Here is a 25822-nt window from a genome sequence, read left to right as displayed (position 1 = left end):
CGAAGGGAAGTGATGTCATCAAGATTCTCATAGTGAAGGCGGAAGCTGGACGCCACCACTGTTCCCCAGAGGGAGGGGGGGCCTCAAACCCTCCCTCCTAAATTTCTCCATCACCTCTTCTCTCCAGAGCTCCACAAAACCAGTAATCTTCTTATTTTAAGTTCTCCTCTCTCCAGAATGACTCGTGCTCCTTCCAGCCGCAGGGGAGAAAAACCCCCCCGCACTCCGGAGCACTCCACTCGCGTTTACCGATATCCCCTTCCCTTCTCCATTCCTCAATTCTTCTCCGTTCCCTGTTCACCACCAGGCTGCTGCAGTTATAAATCCAAAGCCCCGGTGTCACCGGGCACAGCGGCCCAGGCGACGACCAAAATAATGGCCGTGGCCCGTGGCCTCCAAACCCCGCCGAGCCTAGGACGCGCCAGCATCGGTCCCCCCAGTCCTGTATGTCGGCTGGGAGACCCCTGGCGAGCCGTCCGTGCGGCAGGTGTCCTTTTCGGAACACCTGGCCCCTGGGGGCCTCGGCGGCGGCCGGATTCGGGCGCTGGGGGCAAGAGAAGCCTCCAGACGACCGTTGCCCCTGGACACCGGAAGTCCAGTCTCGGCATGACATGTTTTTGAAGCAGCTTGCATGTATGTGCACGCTCACATTTTCGATTCTGGGTGAACCGGTTGTTAAATTATGTGAAGCCCACCTCTAAATTAAAATGCACTGTAAAACATTAAAACAATAAATAAGGTTCATACATTTAAAATTCAATTAAAACAACACTAACCCGGATGGAGAGGGAGGGAGCAAAGTGCACACAAGGTGGGATGTTATCTACTACATTAGCCCCATGATGGAAGTCTATCATTATGGAAGTTAAAGTCCTGCATAACATCAGGTTGGGAGAAAGGGCTTCAGATTCTTTCTCTTCTCAGTTCAAATACGATGGATAGAAAAACAAGCAACAAACAAGCATTTTGTGAAACGGTTTTTCAAGGACCTTTTTTCTTTTTGTCTATGTGCTTATACATGTTCCCCATCTTGATTAGTGCTGAGACATCTGGGGCAATGCTTACCTGGTTTTAGTGGCTCTGTTTGAAAGAGAAAGCACTGGAGGCACTCTGTATTTTGCGATATTGGTCCACCCTGATACCATTTGCTGAGATAGCGTATAATAATGCAGTACATTGTAGTATAGGATTCATCGTACTGCACCACAACCATTTATCTGTGAAGAAATGGTTGAGCATGTGTGGAGGCAGACTACATAACATTCGCAGGTGCATTCAGATTACAGCATACTGCTTACCATAATTCATTTTCTGATTCTCTCATTTTCAAAACTTCTGCTTCTTTCATTCTTCAACTGAGAGATCTTTTCTCTCTCATTAGCTTCACAGGGAATGACTCATCTTCACTAAAATTATTCTTAGTTTAAAGATGTGTTCTTTTCCAGGATGCTTTGCTGCTTGAAACAAAGGAGTAATGATGATGTTTTCTTTTACATTAGATGACTGGGTTGGCTCATGAGTCTAGCAAAGGCACAGAGGAAGTTTAAGAGTTGCAAGGCAGGTACCTCTTTTCCTCCCAGTGAGAAGAATATGAGAAGAATGACCAAGGTGTCCCAAAAGAATAGCTGCCAATGATGGTTCCCAACTCTAACATCTGTAGCATGAGGTACTTCCAATACACAGTCAAACTATGCATAATTTCCCTAACAGAATATGCTGTGGTCACCTTTGGTTGAAAAAATAAATTGTTGGGCCTCGCTCGCCCCCCTCTCCGCAGCCGGGCCCCTCTCATCTCCTGTTATCTCAGCCAGAGACTGATAGTGCAGAAGAATGTCCTGGCATGCTTCCAGCCCCCAGCCCTGGCACCATGCCCGGACAAACCGAGCAAACAAACCTCCCCCCAATAGCATGTGCACCTGAAGCCAGCCACGAGCTGGAATTACCGGCAGCTGGGGACGAAATGATGCAGTGGATAGATCCACGCTTCCGGAGAATGGAGAGGCGACGTCAGCAAAAGGAAGGGAGGGGCAGGCCTGGATAAGTGCTGAGTCATGGAGCCACAACCCATGGCCTATATAAAGGATCTGCTTTCTGGCATTCTTTGTATCAGGCAAAGTCTAAATTGAATTGCTGAAGTCACATCTTAGACTCCTGCCTGCCCTGAGAACTCTGACAGAACTTTGGCAAAGCTGCAGAGGCTTTGCGGCCACGCTTGATACGGACTTCCCCGACCCAACCGTCAGAGGAGGAGTGGGACATGACATCAATTATATTTCATGATTTCCTTACACATCTTTTGTTCAAAATCCTTTCATTCTCATGGAACAGTATAACTCTATAATTTCTGTGAAGGTAGGTCATTTCTCATATATGTAGTAAAAAAAAAGCTACCGGTTCGTCCAAACCAGTATTTCCAACGATCAGCTGTGCCGCACAGTTTATAAGCTAAATCACGCAGCACAGCTGTTCCTCCCCTCACTGTTCTACTTACCTAGAGAAGTCTTCTTTTTCCGTGTGAAGTGTGTGTTTGGTGCGCGCTGTGCATGTACACACAGAGTGCTTTTTGTGTGTGCTGTGCATGCATGTGCACGCACAGCATGCTTTTTGCATGTACTGCACATGCGCATGCACACTGCACATAAAGCGCACGCTTGGTGCACACCGCACATGCACGGACAGCAAACCAGTGGAGGATTTCACCACTGAGGCAAATACTAATCTTCTCAAATCTTCCATCTAATCCAAAGAATAATTACTCATTCAATCTAAGCTATTATGTAAATAAAATAGCTGAATTAATAATGCCATCTATAATCACATTTGCAAAAAAATCCTGATATTAAATAAAAGTTTAATAAATCCATGTTGCTTTTGTTGCAGTTTTCATTCTTTATGACATTTTCTTTAGAAAAGACATGCAAAGCTTTCAGCTGAAAGCTTACTTAATAGATCAATATATTTTTATACAACAATACACTAAAATAAAAACTTAAATTCAGCTAAGAAGGGTCATATTCATTCTTTCTGACCAATACCCAATAACAATTTCCAACAATAATAATTGAGAGACAATCTGCAGGAGTATAAGAGTAAAAAAAATGTTATAGAGAAGTGTAAACAACAGATCTCTCTTCCATTGCTGCACAATTACAATGTGGCTAATATCAATCCAAGCGTGTTGCTTATTTTTAAAACAACTCATTAGTAATCTGTTAGTCTTAATAAATCTTATCTGGGTTACTCTGCCAATTTAAAATTGTTTCCAACTCCCACTTGCATTACACAGAAGGAAACAAAAGATGAAATATTTTGGCATTTTTTATTTGTACTTTCCTGCGTACTATCCAATGAGATGTGAGAAATAAATTAAGCTAGCTGTGGCACTATTATCAGGGAAATATATAATGTTAATACAGCCTGCTTTCCCGAAACAGCCTATCTTCGCTATAGAAGATGACTCACATCTGAAGTGGTAACTAGTTTTTCTGTAAATAGTCCTTACAGAATACTAATCTGCAGAGATAAATGTACTTGTAAATCTAGTCTAGATGTTCTCATGATAAATTAATATTCTGTTCTTTGTCAATAATGAAATTAGTCTTTCTTCTTCACACTTTTGTACTTTGGTATCAGAGCAACAGACTTAATTATTCTCACACTCTATTATACAAAAGCAAGCAGATCTTTTTGAAGACAGAATTGCTAAAATAACAGAAAATTTCAACTGCAAAGGAAATACCACTATATCAGAACTATAAATTTATTATCAAAAATGAAAAGGTTTTTTGTTTCTCATGAAAAGTTAGGGCATTCCATTTTACAGAGCAGTTGAACGGTTGCTTGCTTATCATTAAAAAGTATGTGCAGCTTCAGTTGTTTATTTTCACTCTAAGGCTTTTTTTTTTAAAAAAACTTAGTAATTAGATAAAGATAAGTACATAAGTCTCATGTTCCAGACTTGTCTTAAGGTAACTTTACTGAACATGACCAGTGGTGGGATTCAGCCAGTTCGCACCACTTCGGGAGAACCGGTTGTTAACTTTCTGAGCAGTTTGCCAAACTGGTTGTTGGAAGAAATCATTAGGGCAGAGAACCGGTTGTTAAATTACTTGAATCCCACCACTGAACCTGACACTTTTTGAGAAATGAAATCAAAACAAGCAGAATGGCTACAAAGTGACTGTATCTTTTTATGTATGAGAGAAAAGAGATATCAGCTATTAAGTCCTTGTTGAAACAAGCCTTTTATGAAAGATGAATTCTAATAAACCTGTAGTCAAGTAATTCCATCCTCTGACAAACAACTGTGACAATCTTCTTGATATTAAGGTTCCCATCCAACCAGGAAACAATACACACATACATTTCCTTGCTCTAACAGAATATTAAGAGCAAAGAACAAAAGAGAAATTATTTGTTCTATCACACATTTATGTACATTAATGTGCATACTGCATTGGAACCAAATTATATTTTTAATCTTCAAATTCATTAGAAAGCTACCCCAGTTCTTCTCCATGGTCTGCACCAGTATTTGCACGTTGTCCACAGATGAGGGCATCATTCTCACATTTTATATCCCCATCAGTTAAATACCCCAAAAGGTTTAATCATTTCAGGTCAGGTTTCATACTGAAAAGTTGACCTTACGTTCAATAGTAGGTAGCTGCAACCTCTGCGCAGATAGTAACCTTTCCACTGTTTGGTGGTAATCTGCTACTATAATGAATGGAGGAGTTATGTTTCCATTGTTTTGGCCTTCATCATTCCCACAAGTGAGACAAGGAAGGGGGTAGCACTTGGAACCTAGCTAGGCAACAGAGCCCAGAAGCTGAAGAGCACTCAAATCTTGCAGTGCTGCTGATCTCTGATTTGTTTAGTTAGAATAAAGCAACTTTCCCTAAACTGGCAACTTTTAGATGTGCTGGGATTACAATCCCCAGTATTCTCAGTCTTTGTAGTTGTGAAGAGATGGCATAACGAGTAGTCAACTTTATTTGAAGGTGTATTAGATGCAAACCTAGTGGGATATAACTAGTCTCAGCTAAAATTTGATGTGCTTTGCCAAAACAACCATTTTCAGCTTCTTTCTTGGCACAAATCATAACACAAAGATTTTTTGTGGATGTTGAAGGCTTCTCTGGGAAGAAATTGGGAATCTAGTGGGAATTTTCACATTCAGGATTCAGGCCAGTCCTTCATTTTCACATGTGTCCATGTCTATTGACCGAAAGGGAGAAAGAAACAAGAAAATAGAACAACTCCCAGTATTCAGAGCTTGAGAACAAATACAATAAGCTTTCAAATAATGAGACACTGACATTGTTTTAATAATAACTATATCATTTGTGTGTATTTAGAGCCCAAATAGTATAATCTAGTAATTTCTAAAAAAGGTAGAGCTAAATCTTAAATTAATTTCACAGTAGGGTAAGGAAAACACTTATTCTGATTAGAATACAAATTTCTCCAATTTACATTTTATGAATTGATTTGAAAATCAGAATGATTCACATGGCAACTTTAGTGAATCAGTTCAGAACTTTAAGAATACATGCTTAAGCACATGGATGAAATGTTCACAAAATGTATATATTAAGGTTGCATGGAGAAGATACTGGCAAATTATTTCAAATCATGTTGGTGTTAAGTTTATAAAAAGTTTATTATTAGGAAATAATGTATATAAAATGCACATTTTAGGGCAAATGTACAGAAAAACGTGGAACTGCAAAACAGACGAGATTGAATTCAATTAACATAAAATTGGTGAAATGAAAATTGCAGAAAATATTTCAATTTTACAAATGGTTTGCTGAGAGGTACACAAAATATAGGCATGAGGGTTACAGTCAACTATTAGTAGCACAAATATAGTATCTAATCCTTCCCCCATTTTTCTTTTATTCTGTTCACCTTTAATAATCCCTAGTTTGCATTTTCTACATAATAAGAAAAACAAAATGTGACTGCAGGTGACTTTATCCATGCATCATTTACTTACACATATATGGAGCTCAGTACAGTTTAGCAGTAGTTAGGAACACTATCAAAAGTAAAGGACAGAGTTTCAGTCTTATCTTTCAATTTCCATGTTTTTCTTTATTGTTTTATTACGGTTTTTGCGGTTTGACTGATAAAAAACAGCTGGTAGGAAGTTGTACTACTTTGTATGTGTTAAAAAGCATTAAATCAGTTGGTTATGCTGTGCATTGCTGATATTGTGAAATAGCAGCTGAACTATGAGGATAATTCTACTCCCAGTTTATCATTAAAAAGAAAACAAAATATTTGTGGTCTGTTGATCTCAGCGAAAACGTCCCTACCATGTTCTGTTACATTATGTAACACTGAATGAACTGCTGCTATAATAACACTTAACATTTTCACACTTTTTATTAAATACTAGTATAGAATTCTTAGAAGAATGATACATGATCAGGGTAATTGGAACAGCAAACTTATGCATTCTTACTTTGAACTCTAACAGTAGCTCTATAATTTTGCTTGCTTTCAGTGGTTCTGTGATGATTTATTAGGACTTAAAGGAGGAGTAACTAGGGTAATGAAAATAGGGAATTCCTTTCTCAAATGAAATATAGGACTTGGAATTTATTGAAAGAGTCAGAACATGAGGTCCACTCAAGTAACATGTGATTACATAGCATCAAGTTGATGCTAATGATATGTTGGGAAAGTAGAAGAAAAGTGGAGAAGAGGATGACCAGCAGCAAAGTGACTAAACTCAGTAACAGTTGTGGTGAATGTACTGTTGGGAGACTTGAAAGAACATATTAGGGATAGATCATCATTGGGAAGATCCATCTATGTAGTTGCTAGAAGTCAAAAATGACTTGATTGCATATATTTTATTTATTTATTTTATTTTATTTATTTGCATTTATATCCCGCCCTTCTCCGAAGACTCAGGGCGGCTTACACTATGTCAAGCAATAGTCTTCATCCATTTGTATCTTATATACAAAGTCAACTTATTGCCCCCAACAATCTGGGTCCTCATTTTACCTACCTTATAAAGGATGGAAGGCTGAGTCAACCTTGGGCCTGGTGGGGCTTGAACCTGCAGTAATTGCAGGCAGCTGCTGTTAATAACAGACTGTCTTACTATTTCTCATGGAAGACATTGAGTTGTTGAAGGATTTCCATTTTTCCTAAGTTCATTCCACAACTTGATATTGTCAATACAATCAAAGGCCTTCCATAATCAATGAATATCAGATAGTGATATTGATTTCTTTTTGATATTCTTTGGCTTTCTCAATTGTCCCGCATACTTCAGCAATGTCTCTTGTTCTCTGGCTTTTTCTGAAATCAATTTGAATAATGTGGCATCTCCCTTTCCATGTAGGCTCTAATCCAAATTGGATCATCCTAAACATCATATTTTTAGTAATGAAAATAAGTATATTGTACAATAGTTTGTACACACTAAATCATTTTTCTTTGGTATTGGTATGTAGACTGATGTCTTCCAAACTGTGACCACTGTGTTATTCTCCAGATTTTCTGACATTGTTTGGTTAAAACCTTTATTAATTCTTCTTCCATTATGGGTCATATTACTAAAGTCAATTTTCATCAATTTTTGTAGCTGTCTGACTTGGCAATGAACAGAGTGCTAATATATTTTTTAGTATTATAGGTTCTTTTAAATAGGACCTATCATCTAAATTATTCTAGTTGTTGGCAACCAAATGTATAGAGTTTCAGTATACTTTTTCCAGCTTTGTTTGATCTGATTAGTACAGTTTGATTCAAATTACTATCTCTCCTTTGGCATCTTTTAGCATGCCTATTTAAAATTGGAACCATCTTCTGAATGTGGCGATCTTTTGGAAAACTTTACTTGTTTTCCATGTCTGTTTCCATTTTCAATATCTTTACATCTGTTATTGTAATATTGTTTGGTGACTCCCCAGGAGTCTCTGAAATTCTTTGTTAGACCTTTGTTAGACCTTTCCTAAGGTCTACTCTTTCTTACCTTTGGCTACTCCCTTTTCTTGGCAATTTCCACTATTTGTTCTGATACAGAGTTTTCTTCCTTCTCTCTTTTTACATTCATTCTAACAACATAGCTTTAATATATTTGTTCTTGTTAGTTGTGAAGTCGTGTCCGACCCATTGCGACCCCATGGACAATGTTCCTCCAGGCCTTCCTGTCCTCTACCATCCTCTGGAGTCCATTTAAGCTCACGCCTACTGCTTCAGTGACTCCTGTCAGCTATATTTGTTGTCCCTTTCTTCTTTTGCCCTCTAACTTTCCCAGCATTAGGCTCTTCTCCAGTGAGTCCTTCCTTCTCATTAGGTGGCCAAAGTATCTGAGTTTCATCTTCAGGACCTGGCCTTCTAAAGAGCAGTCAGGATTGATCTCCTCTAGGACTGACCGGTTTGATGGCTTTGCAGTCCAAGGGACTTGCCGGAGTCTTCTGCAGCACCATTGTTCAAAGGCCTCAATTTTTTGGCGCTCAGCCTTTCTTATGGTCCAAATTTCACACTCATACATTGCAACTGGGAAAACCATAGCCTTGACTATACACACTTTTGTTGGCAGGGTGATGTCTCAGCTTTTTAGTACGCTGTCTAGATTTGCCATAGCTTTCCTTTCCAGGAGCAAGTGTCTTTTAATTTCTTGGTGCAGTCCCCTGCAGCTTTAATACATAGCAATTCTCTAATATTAAGTCCAACATATTTAAATGACTATCACTCTGGATAAAAGCTGCTTTTGACCTTCCTCTCCTGTCTATTGATTCAACTATTATCAATTAAAAAACAGCAACACTCTTAAGCTAGGCAACTTTTGCATTTTTTTAAAAAAAGTGTTTTTACTTTTCTTTTTAATTTACACACTTAAATTATATATTCCCCACTTCAATACATATTGAGACTCTTTGGGGCTATGCTTTTCTGGCCTAGATGGCTCTCTTTGGAGAAAGGGAACATTGGAAACAAAATCCATTTTCCAATATTTGGTTTATTTACAATTACATTACTAAGGAAACAGTATTGGACAATATTTTATGGGTTAACATATTTTAATATTCTTGGATTATTTTTCAATTCTGGTCAAGTTGCTCAGACTATCAAGTTTTGGTGAAAGTGATTTGTGAGTTTATCCTTAATATTATTGTAAAAAAAGACTGTATTACTCACCCTAAACTTTCAAAATAAGACAAGCAAAAAAATGAAATAAACCACCATAGCAGAATCCTAAATTCAGTTATCTTGAAAACGATGGCTTTATAAATATATATTACAGCAGTCTTATAAAACTGGCACTAATTAATTATTTTGTCTTCATCCTATCTATTTATGTTCTCTTCCCATTTTGACAGTTATCATGATGAACAATTAAATAATTTTTATCAACACTTTGCAATGTTTCATAGCAATATATTTTTCTTTAAATATTTGTTTCACATGTACATGTGCTTCCTGTTTACAACTGTAACTGCTAAATGCACCATCTAGCAATTTGCATGTTTTATGTACATACACAGCAACACATATTTTTGAAGCTGGGTAGAACATTATTTTATAATATCTGAATTTGTGAGATGATGTGGTACCCTCAGTCACATATAGTATCAATCAAAAAAAATCCCTCTGGAAAAGAAACAAAAAAGGCTGTGTAGCAAATTTCAAAATTCGCTACAAAAATATATGCAACCAAATAAAAACTGAATGCACAAATTATCACACCAAGCAAGAAGAGAACCTTTTGCGCACAAATTCCAATCGTGCCTTTTATAATTTTGTTAACAATAAACTTAAAGACTCTAGATCCATCCCACCACTAAAAGATTCTAACAACAAAGAATGCAATGACGAAACAGTTAAAGCAAACCTCTTCAACATTTTCTTTGGCTCAGTTTTTGTTAATAGCAATAACACATATCCGACATTCCATAAACGCACCAGCAATGAATATGATGACTTAACTCATATAGATTTCACAGAAGATAACGTTGAAAAAGCTCTTCATAACTTGAAACCATTGCTATCTATTGGACCTGATGGACTATGTGCATACTTCTTAAAAAAACTTTCCACTAATATAGCAGAACCCCTAAGCATAATCTTTGATAAAGCTTTCACTACCAGTTCCCTTCCCAAACTTTGGTCACTAGCCACAGTCATCCCTATCTTCAAAAAAGGAGACCCCAGCCTAGTTGAAAATTACAGACCGATCTCTCTGTGCTGCGTCAACTGCAAAGTCATGGAATCAATCATCAACCAATCCATTACCTCACACTTAGAAACTAACAACCTACTCTCCAATAAACAATTTGGTTTCAGGAAAAAATTATCATGCAACTTACAACTTCTTCACTGTAAAAACATATGGACTACAAATCTCGATCAAGGCAAAACAATAGATGCAATCTACATAGACTTCTGCAAAGCTTTTGACTCAGTAGTACACAATAAACTTCTCCTAAAACTAAAATCCTATGGCATTTCAGGACCCCTTCACAAATGGATATCTGCATTACTGTCCAACAGACAACAAGTGGTCAAAATTGGCAATGCTCTATCAAATACTGTTCCTGTCAAGAGTGGCGTTCCTCAAGGTAGCATCCTTGGACCAACACTCTTCATACTATACATTAATGATCTTTGTGACCATATCGTTCTCTTTGCTGACGATGTCAAACTATTTAACACCACAGACAATGCATCTATCATCCAAAAAGACCCTGATCATCTAACCACTTGGTCTAAAACTTGGCAACTCCAGATCTCAACCAGCAAATGCTCAATCTTACATATTGGAAAAAAGAACCCAAACACTAAGTACATACTTGATGGACATTACCTTACAGATGACCCCCACCCCGTTAAAGACCTTGGAGTTTTCATGTCAAATGATTTAAGTGTCAAAGCCCACTGTAACTACATAGCAAAAAAGGCCCTAAGAGTTGTAAACCTAATCCTGCGTAGCTTCTTTTCCAAAAACACCACACTACTAACCAGAGCATATAAAACATTTGCTACACCAATTCTAGAATACAGCTCGCCTGTTTGGAACCCTCAACCCATCTCTGACATCAATACAATTGAGCGAGTCCAGAAATATTTTACAAGAAGAGTTCTCCATTCCTCTGAAAACAACAAAATACCTTATCCCACCAGACTTGAAATCCTAGGCTTAGAAAACTTGGAACTCCGTTGCCTTCGACAAGACCTAAGTCTAACTCATAGAATCATCTATTGTAATGTCCTTCCTGTTAAAGACTACTTCAGCTTTAATTGCAACAATACAAGAGCAACCAACAGATTTAAACTTAATGTTAACCGCTTTAATCTAGATTGCAGAAAATATGACTTCTGTAACAGAATCATCAGTGCTTGGAATACTTTACCTGACTCTGTGGTCTCTTCCCATAATCATAAAAGCTTCAACCAAAAACTTTCTACTATTGACCTCACCCCATTCCTAAGAGGACCATAAGGGGCGTGCATAAGCGCACAAACGTGCCTACCGTTCCTGTCCTATTGGTTTTTTTTCTTTTCTTCTTCCTATATATATATATATTGATGCTTATACCTCCTAATATTTACTCATATATATGTTTATATACTATATAATCCTTTTTATATGATGTTGTGACAAAAATAAATAAATAAATAAATAAATAAATAAATAAATAAATAAATAAATAAATAAATAGTAGATATCACTAATGCAGTAAAACCTCAGTTTAGTGAATTATTTGCAGGAAAGGGTGCTCATTAAGTATGAATGTCCTTTACATTCAAATTTATACCATTCCTATACATTTATATTTCATAATTATGTAAATTTGATCAGTTGTCTGGAATTTAATTTGGATTTAGCAAACTTTGTTCACTAAATGGTGGCGATCATCTGCTAAATGGAGGTGAAGACTAAAATATTGTCCATTAAATCTGAAATCTGTTAAACTTTAACCCCTTAAATGAAGGTGTTTCTACAGTATCTATGAGTGGCCTTTAGTGCAACTAAAATGAATATTATTTCAACCTGCTTTTCTTCTTTGCCTCTTTTTCTGCATCAGTCATCCTAAATTTGGGGATTTTTCAGATATTTGGACCCAATTCCAGAATTCTTCAGCCAAAATTCTGAAAATTCAACCCCACAATTCTGGAAACTTATCATGTTTTGGGGAAAGCTGCATTTTGTATTCCCCTTTTATTAACTGACTTGATTCTCAGTGAGATTGCAAAAACCTTCTCTCAAATGGTCCAAGCTCCGGACGTAATCCAGTAGGAACAACACCAGGCATGTGGGTAGGTGATAACTGGGTTTAATAAGCCAGACTCAGGCACACAAATAAGCTCCAAAAAGCACTGGTCACAAAACAGATGCAATCCAGAATTAAAGTTAGTGCTGGGAGCATTCCCCTCCCAGCGTGGTTATATAGGCAAGCCATGCCCTCCGCTGACACAGGCCTTAGCCAGAAGTCGTTCGCCCGGCTCTGCATCACAAACTTTCCCCCACCACCAGGACCTCTCCCCCCCTCCCGCGGTAAGGCAAATCCTGATATTTTACACCTTCATCAAACCTCAGTTGTTAGGATTTTGAGTGAAGGAGAGATAGAGGAGACATAAAGTGGAGGAGACTCTTTATAAAAAAGAGTGAATCCATTCTATGTCATACAATAGGTTGGCTCTAATCATTAAATGGAGAAAGGAAACAATTTCCAGTCTCAGATGTAGTAGAGAAGCTCACCCATACGCTCTATCTGTGCACATGGCTTACTCTATAACTCTAAATGAAAACTGAATTTTCATATGTGCAGAATACTCTGCATCATTACAAAGCTGAAATCATATTACTTTACCGGCCCCTTTTGTGCATGGTATGAAATATCAATGGTGCCTTTGTTCTTAGACAATACTATTTGATGACACTAAGAGCTTATGCACTGAAGACAAATTCCTTGTGTATCCAATCACACTTGGCCAATAAAGAATTCTATTCTATTATTGTAAACACCTTAAGATTCTAGTAATCAACAGTACAAAACTGCAATACATTAATTCATTAATCCGAACACTTAGGAATGTATATTATGTGTCCACAGTTTTTCTTTTATTTTTTATTTTTTTATTTTCTCTTTTCCTTTTCTTTCCTGTCCTGTCCTGTCCTGTCCTGTCCTGTCCTGTCCTGTGTCATTTTATTATTTATTTATTTATTTATTTATTTATTTATTTATTTATTTATTTAATTAAACTTTTATACCGCCCTTCTCCCGAAAGACTCAGGGCGGTGTACAGCCTGCATTAAAACAATTTATATACACACTAAAATAACAATTAAAAAACTTATTCCATAAAGGCCAAAATTAAAACCGTCCAATTGACCATATAAAATACCCAATAAAATACAATTAAAATTTAAAATTTAAAAATTTAGCGTTTAAAAATCAGGCCAGTCCCGCTTGGATAAATAAATAAGTCTTCAGTTCCCGGCGAAAGGTCCGAAGGTCAGGCAATTGGCGTAAACTGGGGGGAAGTTCGTTCCAGAAAGTAGGTGCTCCCACAGAGAAGGCCCTTCCCCTGGGGGCCGCCAGCCGACATTGCTTGGCGGACAGCACCCTGAGAAGACCCTCTCTGTGAGAGCGCACGGGTCGGTGGGAGGCATGTGGTAACAGCAGGCGGTCCCGTAAGTACCCGGGCCCTAAGCCATGGAGCGCTTTGAAGGTGGTAACCAAAACCTTGAAGCGCACCCGGAAGACCACAGGTAGCCAGTGCAGACTGCGCAGGAGTGGTGTTACCCGGGAGCAACGTGGTGCTCCCTCAATCACCCGCGCAGCTGCATTCTGGACTAGCTGAAGTCTCCGAGTGCACCTCAGGGGTAGCCCCATGTAGAGAGCATTGCAATAATCCAGGCGAGAAGAACAGCCTGGATAAGTCCCTGCTGTTTTCCCGACAACATTTTCAGAAGTAGTTTGCCATTGTCTCTTAGAGAGAGTGACAGGCCCAAAGTAAGCTTCATGCCTAAAGTGAAACTAGGATTCCCAGTCTCCTGATTTATAGACAGATATCCTAATCATTACACCAAAGTTGCTCTCTACAAATCATCATACACATAATAAAATAAAATTGTGTTTGGACAATAAGTCTGGAAAAAATGGAATATACATATACATAAATACATACCCATGTTTCCCTGAAAATAAGACCCTGTCTTATATTTTTTTGCCACCAAAAAGGCACCAGGTCTTATTTTTGGGGGGGAGGATGTCACCCACTGACTCACCTCACCTGCACATGTCACCCCTGGCCTCTTTTTCGCTGTCAGAGGCCTTCAGGAACTTCTTCTGCAGCCAGCAAGGCCATCAAGACTTTCCCTGAAGGCCTGTGCAGTGAATAACAGAGCTCTGGATCAATCCAGAGCTCTGTTATTGGCTGCAGAGGCCTTCAGGAAAGCCTTGCCAGCCTTGCTGGCTGTAGAAGAAATGGGCCGCCAAGGTAGGTGTCAGGATGTGCCAGGCCTGGCTGCAACTGTCTGAAGTTAAGTAGTAGGGCAGCTCCATCCCCCTATCCCCACTCTAGATTAATTTTTATCTATGCACTCTGGAGTGGGTGGGGTCTTAATTAGGGCTTATTTTGGGGGGTAGGGCTTATATTGGGCGCACATGTAAAAACCAAGCTAGGACTTACTTTCAGGGTAGGTCGTGTTTTCAGGGATTTCCAAATTTTCTGTCCATCTGCCACATGATTCTTGGCAGGAAAAAGCTTTTTTTTCATTGTATGCCCAGCTTTAAGATTTTAATTTAACCATAACAGAAGACAGGAGAATGACATAGAATACATTGCAATTTCTAGAGGAGGTTCTGGCAGGTCATACTTCACGCTTTCTTTAACAGATAATATATAACTTTTTTAAAAGTGCTTCTTCTGTCACAGATAACTCTAAAATGTAGACTTTTGTCTCTGTGATTGTCAAACATATACAGGCCTTAATTAACTCTCTGATAATGGGATTCTTGTTTTATTGTGATTCTGTCGGCAGAAAAAGCCCTTAGTCATATTTAAGTCAGATCTCTTATCACCATTTTACAAGGCTGAAAAATAAACACAAATGTCACACTTCCAGATAAAGTTTGTAGTCACTGCATTTCATACTTGCACTGATTCATCTAATAAAGATTTGGATATTGTATTCAGTTATCAGTGTGCAAAATGCTCAGAAGCAGTAACCTCTGAAAAATTCTCAAATTTCTATTGTGATAAAAAAGATAAGTGAATCTTTATTGTGAAAAGATACAATAGCATATGGTAAGTTTTGTTAAATGAAACATGAAGAGATAATTCTATGCTGATCCACTTTTAAATTTCACTTGTATCTGACTGTGCAAATCCATGGTGAGCAGTTGTTATATGCAGGGGCTTGAGAATTTCTGTATTTTATAGATTAAAATACAATGATCAAAAGTGGCATGTTTATTTGTTGCCCAGCTCTAACATCAATGAAGTCATTATGTTCATGCTGGAGATCACACAATTATTTTTTAGGAGTTGAAGAAGCTGTTGACAGCAGCAAGAATACTCTATGCACAAAAATAGAAGCATACTTTGATTCCCACAGTGGATGAATGGCTGCAAAAGTTGATGAAGTTAGCAGAAATGGTTAAGTTGACTGCTATGATTAAAGAAAAAGAATACAATTAATTTTGTTTTTACTTGGAAACCGCTTCTGACTATGTGCTTGAGATGGAAAAAAAATGAAACTTTGATTTTGGGTTTTGCTGATTAGATAAGTTGTATGTTATTACCTTATTCTACTGTGCCAAGAAGAGATGGAAGTCAATGCTTTTTTTTTTTGTATTTTATATGGTAATTCAAACTTTGAGAACCATGCTACAACTTAATTATAGAGTATCACCTTACTATAATTTAAAAAAAAAACCCACCCACCTTTAAAAGTATGGCTCCATCTAGGCTACAAAAACCAAAGCCACCAGTTGAAGGTAGCAGAGAACCTACATTTTTTTGTGCATTTCTTTATTGTCCTCTAATGGTCATTTAGGTTTTTGCTGGAAGAGCTATAGCTAATTTTTTTTTAAAAAAACTGCTTTAGTGTTTTGTCAAGACTAGTAATTAAATGTTCCTGCAAGTTTGAGCATCTATCACTCATTCTAAACTGGCAAAAAACAAACAAACTCTAGTGTTTTAGATTTTGTAGCACAGACCTTTTCAAACAGAGACGACAGTTTTTAGGAAACAATTGCCCTTTTGCATCATGCTGTTAGGGAAGCCTAATTGTGTCTGGTAATGTATCAGACATGACATGTTGCAATAAAAAAACCCCTTTTTTAATTCAGCAGGTACAGAATCTAATTGTTTTACCTTTTTTAATTTCTGAAATATTATAAGCTGCCCAGTCCTAAGTTGTATCTCCAAGCAGTTATATACCCTCATATAAAAAAAAATCCAAATGAACCAACCATCAACTTAAAAATTACTGATAGTTTCTGACTTACAACCAGTTATTTAACCATTCCAAAAGATACAACCTAGATTCATTGCTCCAGCAGCATGGCCCTGGAAGTCGTGATTGCATTTTGGGTGCTTACCAGCCAACTCTCATTTACAGCCATTTGCCGTAAAGAATCAATTGCTGTAACATGACTCTGATTTATGACTTTTTTTGCTGAAAACCAGGGTTTACTTTCAATTTCTGACAAAAAAATGCCCATTGCCAACAATAGGTTTCCTTAAAGATTCACTTAACAACCAGTGTTTGTTTTACAACTAATATGCTCGCCTAACAACTGTAATGTATCTTTAAAAGTTTTGGCGGGAAAATAGCACGTTGCTGATTGGTTGAAGCCCCCGGTTAAACTGTATATAAAGAGAGGTTTTTCCCAGCACTGGCTGCTGGGTTCACCATATAGTAAAGAGCTGTTGTCACTATCCTGGTCTCCTGCCTCGTTATTGCCCGAATCTAACACTGGCGACGAAGGTGGGATCTCGAGGCTAGGAGCGCCAGGAAAAAAGCTGAACTCACCAGGAAGACGCGAACCCAGCAAAACAAGGGCGGAAAACAGCGATGTCCTGCTACACACCGCCAGCGCCATTCGACCCAGCTAAGGAAAAATGGGGGTCATACATGGCTCGCTTCGAGTGTTTCCTCGAGGCGAACGAACTTCAAGGAGTTTCAGACAACAGGAAACGAGCCTATTTCCTGAGCCACTGCGGTCCAGAAGTGTTCGACACCGCAGAATCCCTGGCTGAGCCAACGCCGGTACAGTCGGTACCGTGGCAAACTCTGCAGACTTTACTAAAAGCCCATTTTGCACCAATGCCATCCAAGTATGTGCAACGGTTCGAATTCGGGGAGCGCAGACAGCAAGAAGGCGAGTCCATCAGCACATACATGGCCGCCCTGAGGAAAGCCTCAAAACATTGCGAGTACCGAGACTTGGACGAGGCATTGCTGGAGCAACTCATCCGCGGGGTCAGGGACATCCGTTTGCGGAGGCGGCTGCTGTCTAAAAGCAACCTAACGCTGGCAAACGCCTTGGACGAAGCCAGGGCTCACGAGATGTCTACCCAAGCGGCGGAAACCCTACAGAAACAGGTCACACCAACGGCTGGTGCGAAATCAACCCTGGTCCACAATGAAGAGGTCCAGGCCGAATCGGACGGTGAGGAGGAGGAAGGAGTCTTCCACACCGGGAGGCCGGAGAAAGAAGACCGGGGCGACTGCGCGAGTTGCGGAGGGCAACACCAACGACAACAATGCAGATTTAAAGATGCAACTTGTCGGCGATGCGAAAGGAAGGGACACCTAGCACAGGTCTGTCGAGCTCCCCAACCTTCCCGCCAAAAATTCAAACCGGCCAATCAGAGCGCGGGAACGGCGAAGCGGCCCGCGAGTGGTCAGTTTAAAAAAGGCGCGAAGTTGAATCAGACTGTCGTGAGAGTGGGTCACGCATCAACTCGCGTAGAGAAAAAAATCTTTACAAAGGCAAAGATTGAGGGGGTGCCATGCCGATTGGAGGTGGACACCGGCTCATCGATCACGATCATGTCCTGGGACACTCTCGTGAGAGCCTTACCCGCCATCGCAAAGCGCAAACTGCAACCACAGAAATTAAAGGTACAAGACTACCAGGGAAATCGCATCCCCGTCCGAGGGGTAACGTCCGTCCACGTCGAGTATGGACAATACAAGAAAACTCTGCCCATCACCATCGTCGATGGGACCCTGCCAAGCTTGTTGGGACTAGACTGGTTCCGAGCATTGGGCATGGGAGTGACTGGAATCTTCAGAAACGAAGTCGACCTCAAAGACGCACTCGTGAAAGAATTTGGGGACGTTTTCAGAGACTGCCTGGGCAAGTACACGGGGACCCCTATCTCTTTTAACATAGACCCCCAGGTTGCCCCTATCCATCTAAAGGCTAGAAGGGTCCCGTTCGCCCTAAAGCCCAGGATTGACCGGGAACTGGATAAGCTAGTACACCAGGGGATTCTAGTACCAGTTGACCATGCTAAGTGGGAGACCCCTATAGTCACCCCAGTCAAACCGGACGGGTCGGTCCGGATTTGCGCTGACTACAAGGCAACGCTTAACAAAGCGTTGCAAAAGAGTGCTTACCCCGTCCCGGTGGTACAGCACCTACTGCACTCAATGGGGCAAGGGCAAGTTTTTGCCAAGCTAGACTTGGCCCAAGCCTATCAACAGCTGCCCGTAGATAGCAGCACAGCTGAAGCACAGACAATCGTGACTCACAGAGGGGCTTTCAAGTGTACCCGATTACAGTTTGGGGTTAGTGTGGCTCCAGGGTTATTTCAGAACCTAATGGAGTGGCTATTGCAGGGCCTACCAGGCGTGGTACCATACTTTGACGATGTACTGGTATCCGCTGAAAACCTAGAGGAATTAGGGGTAAGGCTGCGAAAAGTTTTGGGCATTTTCTGGTCTGCCGGTCTCACGGTTAAACTGAACAAATGCCAGATCGGGGTTGAGTCTGTGGAATTCCTGGGCTATCGGATAGACAGGGAGGGGATTCACCCCACTGAGAGCAAGGTACGGGCCATCAGGAAGGCCCCGGTTCCAAAGAACAAAACGGAGTTACAGGCATTCTTAGGTCTGATCAACTTCTACGCAGTATTCTTAAGAAATAAGGCAACAGTAGCCGAGCCGCTGCATAAATTACTGGCAAAGACGGCTGCATGGTCTTGGGGAAAGGCGGAAGCTAGGGCATTCGAAGGGGTAAAGAATCTCCTAATGAGTGATAGCCTCCTTATCCAATACAATGGCACGCTGCCATTAGTGTTAAGTTGCGATGCATCTCCCTATGGGGTGGGGGCTGTGCTCAGCCACAGGTTACCAAATGGCACAGAAGCCCCTATTGCATACTACTCCCGAACCATGTCATCCACTGAAAGGAATTATAGCCAGCTTGATAAGGAAGCCTTGGCTATAGTCTCAGGAGTAAAGAAATTCCATGAGTATGTATTCGGTCGTGATTTTGAAATCATCACGGACCATAGACCTTTGCTAGGTCTGCTGGCAGGCGACCGCCCAACGCCCGTGGCACTTTCGCCAAGACTGACCCGATGGACTATCTTCCTGGCAGCGTACTCTTACAAATTACTACACCGGCCAGGAAAGGAATTAGGGCATGCAGACGCCCTGAGCAGATGCCCGTTACCAGAGACTATTGAAGACCCCATTCCGGGGATACCAGTCCTGCTAATTGACTCTTTGGACTCTGGCCCAGTCACATCCAAAGAGGTGGCTCGGGCTTCGTATAAGGACATTACAATAAGAACTGTAATTGGTTGGGTACAAAGAGGTTGGCCCGCTGCACCGGGCGAGCGTTTTAAAGAGTTTGTAAAAAAACGTGGGGAACTCTCGGCCCAGGGGGGGTGCCTGCTATGGGGGGATCGAGTGGTGATCCCGGAGAAATTGAGGAAAAAGGTATTGGATCTCCTTCACGAAGGCCACCCAGGGATCGTGCGAATGAAGGGTCTAGCAAGAAGCTATGTGTGGTGGCCCTTAATGGACTCAGAAATTGCTGAAAGGGTAGGGAAATGCCAGGCCTGCCAGGAGTCCAGACCGCTACCCCCAACGGCCCCGATTCGGGAATGGGAGAGACCCCAGGGCCCCTGGTCTAGGATCCATATCGATTTTGCCGGCCCCTTCCACGGCCAAACCTTTCTGGTAGTAGTCGATGCCTACTCCAAATGGCTGGAAATCATTCTCATGAGATCCATGACAGCCGAGGCCGTGGTCGCAGTCCTACGGCACCTATTTGTAACCCATGGGTTGCCCGACACTTTAGTCTCCGATAACGGCCCGCAATTCACGGCAACCCAGTTTGAGGGGTACTTGGCAGAGGAGGGCATCCGGCATGTCCTCTCGGCGCCTTTCCACCCTGCGACGAACGGCCTTGCAGAATGTTTCGTTCGGAGCGCAAAGGAAGCATTGTCCAGAATCAAGCCGGGCGATTGGCAAACAAAAATCGATACTTCCTAGCAGTCCAACACAGAACCCCCTGTGTCACAACTGGCCGCAGTCCGGCCGAACTATTAATGGGTCGGAAGCTTAGGTGCCCACTAGACCGTCTAAACCCAAACTACACACCAGACGGTTACAAAGGGGGACAGGGTAAAACAAGAGAGATGGCAACAGGCGACCTAGTGTGGGCACACAACTACAGCGAGGGCCCGACCTGGCTAGCAGGAACAATCCTAGAAATAACAGGACTAAAGTCATATCTAATAGAGTTGGGGGATGGCCGGGTATGGAAGCGCCACATAGACCAGATAAGAAAACGCATAACAGGTAACACAGAATCAGACGAAACATGCCCTGACTATTCAATGTTGGAATCCACAGCTGACTCAAACCCGGGGCTAACGCGGGACTTATCTGAATGCCGGGAGGTCCAGCGACGCCAACTGGTTCATCCTGAAGACAGCAAGGAAAACTCTGCAAATAATCCAGGGCCGGATGGCCTAGAGGAGGAGCTGAGAGGAACAAACAGTCCCTCCGGCCAGCTCGACTCACTCCCAGAAAATGAATTGCGTAGGTCTGAAAGGGTCAGGAGACGCCCAGTCTACTTGCGTGATTACGTCGAAAAATAAGATGTAAATAATATGTAAATAGTGGTAAAGTGTTGTCTGGGAGGGAAGGAGTGTAATGTATCTTTAAAAGTTTTGGCGGGAAAATAGCACGTTGCTGATTGGTTGAAGCCCCCGGTTAAACTGTATATAAAGAGAGGTTTTTCCCAGCACTGGCTGCTGGGTTCACCATATAGTAAAGAGCTGTTGTCACTATCCTGGTCTCCTGCCTCGTTATTGCCCGAATCTAACAACAACCACCACAAAAAATGTAAAATCAGGTTGATCATGTACGTGCCTGACTTATGACCATCATTACATATGATAGAAATACTGGACTCCATTACAATTGTAAGTTGAAGACTACCTGTATAAGAAACACTCAATATTAGTCTTTTTGGATAAGAATCTGGTGGATTATGCAGAATGTTTTGAAGAAGAAGATAAAGTTCCTACCGCAATTTTTCCTTTTGGGAATAACAACGGACTGTACAGTGATTGAGACTAAGTTGATTTTGAACTTAATAACAGCAGCACGACTGTTGATTGGACAATATTGGAAGAAAAAAGAATTACCCACAATAGAAGAATGGATATTGAAAGTTTCCAATTTGGCTGAGATGGCTAAAATCTCAGCCTTCTTGAAAGACAGTACTCAAGAAAAATATTTAAATGAATGGAAGAACTGGATTGATTATATTCAAAATAGATATCAGATTAAGAAATTTCGGATCGCTTTTGAATGAAGGATGTTATTTTTGATTTTAATGGAAGAAGTCAGGTTATGTGAGAGAGAAAGACTATAATTGTGTTAGATTTTAAAAATTTAATGTATGAATGTTTTGTTTAAGGAACTATACCTTGTGTTTGCTCCGGGAAGTCCGGGGGGGGAGGGGGGTTTAGGAGGGAGGGGGGGAGGGGGGAAAAATTTAATTGTTGTAAAACTATTTTAATAAAAAAAAAAAAAAAAAAAAAAAGAAACACTCAATATTCATTTTTAAGTGTACAGTCCAGAACAAGTGAAACAAGTACAAGTATTCATTTAATTTTACAGTGGTTCTGTTTAAACTTTATATTAACCTTGAACCCAAGACATGAAAACAGTTACATTTCTGATACTTTTAGGACACCTAACACATTAAATGGCTTTGGAAAGAGGACCTATACATTTGTGTATTATGATTAAACACCCCCCCCCCATTTTTCTGTATGTCATGAACTTTCTTTCTTTTTGCCAAGTTGTTATCTAGGGTTTCAGGTAAGTTTCCATATTATATGGTTGTGCTTTATGTTTTTAGATGTTAATGTATTTTTTTAGTATGATAAATTTACCATTCTTCATCTCAATTATGCCATATGTAGCCTTCCAGGCTAATTAGACACAAACATAGTTAGTTTTGGCTAGTAGATTGCAAATACAGTCAAATCCATTTTAAACCAAGCAGGTTCATCCTATTCTGTACAAGCTAGGATCTCTTATCTGGATATTTCCTTGCAAGGAAACTTCACCTCATATCCCACCTATGGAGGAGGCACATACACACAGATATTTTAAGATATTCACTCATAACAGTGGGCAGATTGGCATGTAGTTTGTTGAGAGGGATAACCGTCAATGTCAAACTAAGCAAAATGCTTGTTCATAAAAGCACACCTCTGCCCACTTTGTTATAAGATGATGAGAGGTAGATTGTCAGAGAGACACTAAAGTAAGCTGAATGCAAGGTAGTGAATTATTTAAGAATGCAAATGGTGGAACAAAAATAGATCAAGAATAAATGGGAATGAATAAATATGGATAGAATAGAAAACTGAGAAACAAATATAAAAACTATATTGAGGTGGTTTGGTGAAAGAAAAAGAAGGTATAAGAATAAAATTACAAAACAAAGATAGGAAAAGATTTAGAAAAATTCTGAAAGAGTTATAGTTGGATGGAACGGATGAGGTCTCCAAAAAGAGGTGAGACGTCTAAAGATTAAAATATATTCAGATGCAATGGAAACAATAATGAGCTTCAAGGACAGAAACTATGGATAGGTACTATACTGTATAGTGAATAATGTTGGTATAAATTAGACTGGTAAAGATTTTCTTTATTTTATTCCCAGAACCTGTTTTTAATTTCTTTTCCTTATTACTTCCTACTCTTTTTAGGCACTTTGCATGATGTTGTTTATCACAAAAGGGAATAATATGATGGTTAGTATGAATATATATTTAAGTGTAATTGAGGGAGTATTGCCTCTGTTTGGATCAGGAGTGTTATCTGGATTTTTTGCATGTATGTTTCTATGTATATATGGGTTGAAGAACACGTTATAGAATTATTGTGCATATATCATTTACTACTGCATGTTTTTATGGACAAGTTTTCTTTTAAGACCAGTGTTCTTTGTAAGGCTTGTTTTCATTTGTTCCATTGGGGACAAGATTTTAAGAGGCACCCATTCCCCTGACAAATATATGCTGTAAATACTGGGCTTCAGCAGTGGATGGTATCCCTCAAGTAGATTACAATAGGTGTCTTGAACTATACAGTTGCCACACCATTCCAATATATTATGATGAATAAGAATTAATGCAGCTGCAAAACGTATACTTGAAATAAAAATGATTCTAGATTAGAAAAATGTGTATGTTTTGACTTCACAGTTTTTACAAAGGGAATCTATGCATATGCTTGATCATAAAGAAAGCATCCCTGGAACTTCATCGTAAATTGACGTTTTCATATTTTAAATACCTATTTCTTCTATAATCAGAGCCCTCTTCCTAGAAACAAACATGATGCAGGAGATGACCCAGATGACCCCGAGGGCGGGGTCAAATGGATCTTCAGTTTGGAGTCACTATGCCAGCCAAGAGACTTAAATCCAGCTCCCCTTGAAGTCAGTTCTTGTGGTGCCAATTTGCCTTATTAGTAGATCAGATTCTTGTGCATGGAATAAACTCGTAATGCTTTTGAATTCTATCTTGGCTCCCAATTTCCTGCACCTGACACAAGCAAGTGGAAAGGTGTACTGAGATTCTTCTACAAGATAATAATCTGAAATAAATAGCTTTTTCCTCCCTATTGGATGTGCAACCACCATCTTTCAATAGCTCCTTGTCCACCGCTGTCACCTTCATTTGCTTCCCCATCCTAAATGATGGAATATAAGTTCTCTTCAACTTCCAACAAATTATTGAAAGAATTTCCTCCCAACTACACAATAATTTATTAGAGGAATGAACTCAATGAGGTACAGCTTCAGAAACTTTTTTGGGTTTTTTGAAGTAGAAGTTCTAACATCACGTGACAGAATGCCAGAAAAAAGCAAACCTGTTTTGGATTTGGTAAATGAGAAAGTTAAGAATGGGGCTTCTAGTTGTGATAAATCAGTATGAGGAAAGTAAGAGAATGAGGAATGTAATAATGAAAGCCTGATATATATTTTTTTACTGGACACAATCCTACAGATGTTTAAATGGCAAGATCCCTTTGCCAGATTGTTCACATTTCTCATTAAAAATGCATTTCAATCCAATATTTTTGGTATTCTCCGATAGAATAGAATAGAATAGAATAGAATAGAATAGAATAGAATAGAATAGAATTTTATTGGCCAAGTGTGATTGGACACACAAGGAATTTGTCTTGGTGCATATGCTCTATAAATGCACAGGATTGCACACCCTACTGGTTTGTGTAAAATGTGTATATTCAGTCATAATGACCTGATGCAATTGAAAATGTACAATCAACTCATCTATATATGTATCTTATTTATAAAGATTTTATCTCACATTGAATCTGTACTTTAATACTCTATGAGATGGTCTTCCATTTTCTTAGATTATTTATAGAGCTACAGGCCATCTTAAAACCAAGCTTTTTGAAATTTGTGTTTTAGGGCCATATTTGCAGAGTACAGGTAGTCCTCGACTTACAACCACAATTGAGACCAACATTTGTTGTTAAGTGAGACATTTGTTAAGTGAATTTTGCCCCATTTTACAACCTTTCTTGCCTCAGTTAAGTAAATCACTGCAGTTGATAAATTAGTAACATGGTTGTTAAGTCAATCTGGCTTCCACATCGATTTTGCTTGTCAAAAGGTTGCAAACATGGATCACATGTCCTTGGGACACTGCAATGGTCATAAGTTTGAACCAGTTGCCAAGCATCTGAATTTTGATCACCTGACCATGGGGGAATGCTACAAAGGTTGTAACTGAAAAAATGGTCAGAAGCCATTTTTTTTTCAGTGATGTTGTAATTTTGAATGGTCACTAAAGGAACTGTTGTATCTCGTAGACTAGCTGTACCTTCCAGCTGTATTGTGCCACACAGGTCCCAAAAGCAGATTAGGGAAGGCTGTTTTGATTCTTGTGCCATATCTATCGTTGGCGACCATGTTGGCAATCCTCAGTGGCTTCGGGGTGAGATATCAGCTGTACGCTGATGACACTCAGCTGTACTTTTCCACCCCGGGCCACCCCAACGAAGCTGTCGAAGTGCTGTCCCGGTGTTTGGAAGCCGTACGGGTCTGGATGGGGAGGAACAGGCTCAAGCTCAATCCCTCCAAGACGGAGTGGCTGTGGATGCCGGCACCCCGATACAGTCAGCTGCAGCCACAGCTGACTGTCGGGGGTGAGTTATTGGCCCCAAGGGAAAGGGTGCGCAACTTGGGTGTTCTCCTGGATGCACGGCTGTCGTTTGAAGATCATTTGATGGCCGTCTCCAGGA

General features: G+C 40.1%; 1 pseudogene; it reads left to right on the top strand.

Annotated features, from left to right (window-relative positions):
* The first annotated feature begins 19960 nt into the window (after positions 1-19960).
* LOC131191465 (uncharacterized protein K02A2.6-like) lies at positions 19961-20598 on the top strand (annotated as a pseudogene).
* The last annotated feature ends 5224 nt before the right edge of the window (positions 20599-25822 follow it).

Source organism: Ahaetulla prasina, chromosome 2, assembly GCF_028640845.1.
Source record: "Ahaetulla prasina isolate Xishuangbanna chromosome 2, ASM2864084v1, whole genome shotgun sequence".
NCBI lineage: Eukaryota > Metazoa > Chordata > Lepidosauria > Squamata > Colubridae > Ahaetulla > Ahaetulla prasina.
This window is presented reverse-complemented; position numbering and strand designations above follow the sequence as displayed.